Source organism: Triticum urartu, chromosome 2A (genome assembly GCF_056163025.1).
Source record: "Triticum urartu cultivar PI428250 chromosome 2A, HENAU_Tu73, whole genome shotgun sequence".
Taxonomy (NCBI): domain Eukaryota; kingdom Viridiplantae; phylum Streptophyta; class Magnoliopsida; order Poales; family Poaceae; genus Triticum; species Triticum urartu.
The window spans coordinates 345,736,113-345,739,109 of record NC_141874.1 but is presented as its reverse complement, the minus strand read 5'-3'; the positions used below and the strand labels follow the sequence as shown (position 1 = coordinate 345,739,109).

The 2,997-nt window shown below is 51.0% G+C and overlaps 1 pseudogene; it reads left to right on the top strand.

Moving 5' to 3' along the window:
* Positions 1-203: 203 nt before the first annotated feature.
* LOC147985051 (uncharacterized) lies at positions 204-1,139 on the top strand (annotated as a pseudogene).
* The last annotated feature ends 1,858 nt before the right edge of the window (positions 1,140-2,997 follow it).

The window sequence follows — 2,997 nt, the reverse complement described above, 5'->3', positions numbered from 1 at the left end:
GATCGGAGGGACGGATATGCCCCTACCAAAATTCCACTTGCCATATATTAGACCACCCCCCTAACCAAATCAGTCTAACCCTAGTCTAACCCAGTCCCATCCGCGCCGCCACCGCTCTCATTCTTCCCCTCGGGATCCATCCCCACCAACCGCAGCCTCCGACCAGATCCCTGATTTTTCCGCGCAGCCGCCCGAGCATCTCGATGGATCGAGTGCTTCGCGTCCAAGCATAGCCCCCTGTTCATGCCCCGAGCCTCCCGTCGTCCAGGAGCACGAGCTCCATCGCCTCGCTGCCACTAGCAGGAGCATCCCCATCACCGGCCTCCAGGACCTCTGCTCCTCCTCTCTATCTCTTCTCCTCCTCTCTCGATTTCTTCTCTCTCACGTATCTCTCTCTCCCTGTTCTTGCCGCAGCAGGGAACCGCCGTCGCCTTCCTCCGCCGCCATTACCCGTCCTCGGTCGGATCCCGCCGTCAGGGCCCTGTCCCCGCCGCCGGCTACCCCAAGTCCCGCTGTCAATGTCGTTCCCCTACCATGGCGCCTCGACCTCGTCTCCAGCCGCGCGCCAAGGCCAGCTCCTCTTCGCCCAGATTCGCCGCCCTGCTCTGTTCTTCGCCATTTGCCGCTAGGACCTGCGCCGCCGGAGTCGTCCTCCTCGCCGTCCTCCCACCGGAGAGCACCACCAGCAGCGCCGCGAGGCCTCTGCTCCCTTCCCTATCCTGTCGCTCAGCTCTCTCTCTTCTTTTTTGTTTTTTTCATGGAGAGGGGATCAAGCCGCCACCACTATGGTCTTCCTCCGCCACGGGACACCGGCGCCCCGACCTCCATCCCCGCCCAATGCCCAGTTCCGTTCGCCTCCTCTGCTTCAACGTCATCCCCGTTGCCGGAGGATGCGGCACCCGGCCGCCTCGAGCCCCGACACCGGTGAGCCATCACCTCCGCCGCCCTTGCCCGTTCCCGACCGGCGTCGCTCTGCAACCCGTCGCTGCCGTTTGTCTTCAGAGACGAGCAGAGCAGTTCCCCCGCGCCTGGAACTGCTCGATCTCGTTGACCATAGCCATGCGCTCGTCCAGCGCCTCGCTGGGCCGCTGCCAAGGCCCAGCCTACTTCCCCATGAATTCGGCCTCCTCCAGTCCTAAACCGAGCGGGCCAAGCCCCACTTGGTGAGGCCACCCTGCCGAAGCCCCTCTGTTTTTTTCTATTCTTGGGCCAACAGATTCGGCCCGTGACGTTTTTTTTCTTCTTCAAGTCGAATTTCATATTTATCCTAGAGATTATAGTTTTACAGATTAGCCCCTAAGCTTCATGCATATTTTTACTCACAAACTAAGCATCACATGGAAAAACTTAATATATGAAACTTGCTTAGAATTTTGTGTAGATTAATAATTTGCAACTTTCATCTATGTTTAAAATGATTAAATTGCTATTTGTTTAAACTTGCTTAAATAACTTGCTAAAATGTTTAATTTCATAACTAATTAACCGTAGCTCGGTTTTAAATAATCTCTATATGTAATTGGGGTAGAAAAATGCCTAGTTTAACATCGTGGCTTTACTTTGCATGTTTAATAACTCTAAAATTGTGTTTAGGACAGAACAATACCAAACCTAATATATGCATATGGGGATTTACCGGAAATGTTGTTCGTTGCTTCCGGCCTCATTTAAACTTGACTAGATAGGTAGTTTTACTTTGCTTCACTCTCTTGCCATGTTTAACAACATTTAATATTGTTGGTTACATAACCGAGAGAGAACTAAATAAGTCATGTGTTGTTTCGTCAATATGCAACTCCGTTGCATAATGAGCTCCACTTAATTTGTAGGATTGTTTGTGCACTTTGCCATGCCATGCCTCATTAAACTGGACATGCATCATACTTGTTTGCGCATCGTGCCATGCTTATGTGGTGGTTGTTTACTATGTTGTTTGCTTTCTTTCCGGTGTACTTCGTCTCGGTAATCCGGTATCGTCGTGTTGTGAGGATTCGTTCGACAACGTCCGTTTGTCTTCTTCATGGACTCGTTCTTCTTCCTTGCGGGATTTCAGGCAAGATGACCATACCCTCGGAATCACTTCTATCTTTGCTTGCTAGTTGCTCGCTCTTTTGCTATGCCTATGCTGCGATACCTACCACTTGCTTATCATGCCACCCATATTGTTGAACCAAGCCTCTAACCCACCTTGTCCTAGCAAACCGTTGTTTGGCTATGTTACCGCTTTGCTCAGCCCCTCTTATAGCGTTGTTAGTTGCAGGTGAAGATGAAGTTTGTTCCTTGTTGGAACCTGGAGATGTTGTTCCTTGTTGGAACATGGATAATTTTGTTGGGATATGACAATATCTCTTATTTAATTAATGCATCTATATACTTGGTAAAGGGTGGAAGGCTCGACCTTATGCCTCGTGTTTTGTTCCACTCTTGCCGCCCTAGTTTCCGTCATATCAGTGTTATGTTCCCGGATTTTGCGTCCTTACGCGGTTGGGTTATAATGGGAACCCCTTGACAGTTCGCCTTGAATAAAACTCCTCCAGCAAGGCCCAACCTTGGGTTTACCATTCACCACCTAGCCTTTTTTCCCTTGGGTTAGGCCAGCCCAAGGGTCATCTTTATTTTAACCCCCCCCCCCCCGGGGGCCAGTGCTTGTCTAAGTGTTGGTCCAAACAGAGCCACTTGCGGCGCCACCTCGGGGAAACTTGAGGGCTGGTTTTAGCTGTACGTAGTGTTCACCTGGTGTTGCCCTGAGAACGAGATATGTGCAGCTCCTGTCAGGATGTCGGCGCATCGGGTGGTCTTGCTGGACTTGTTTTACCATTGTCGAGGATGTCTTGTAACCGGGACTCCGAGTCTGATCGGGTCTTCCCGCTAGAAGGAATATCCTTCGTTGACCATGAGAGCTTGTGATGGGCTAAGTTGGGACACCCCTGCAGGGATTTGAACTTTCGAAAGCCATGCCCGCAATTATGGGAAGATGGAAATTTGTTAAAGTCCGGT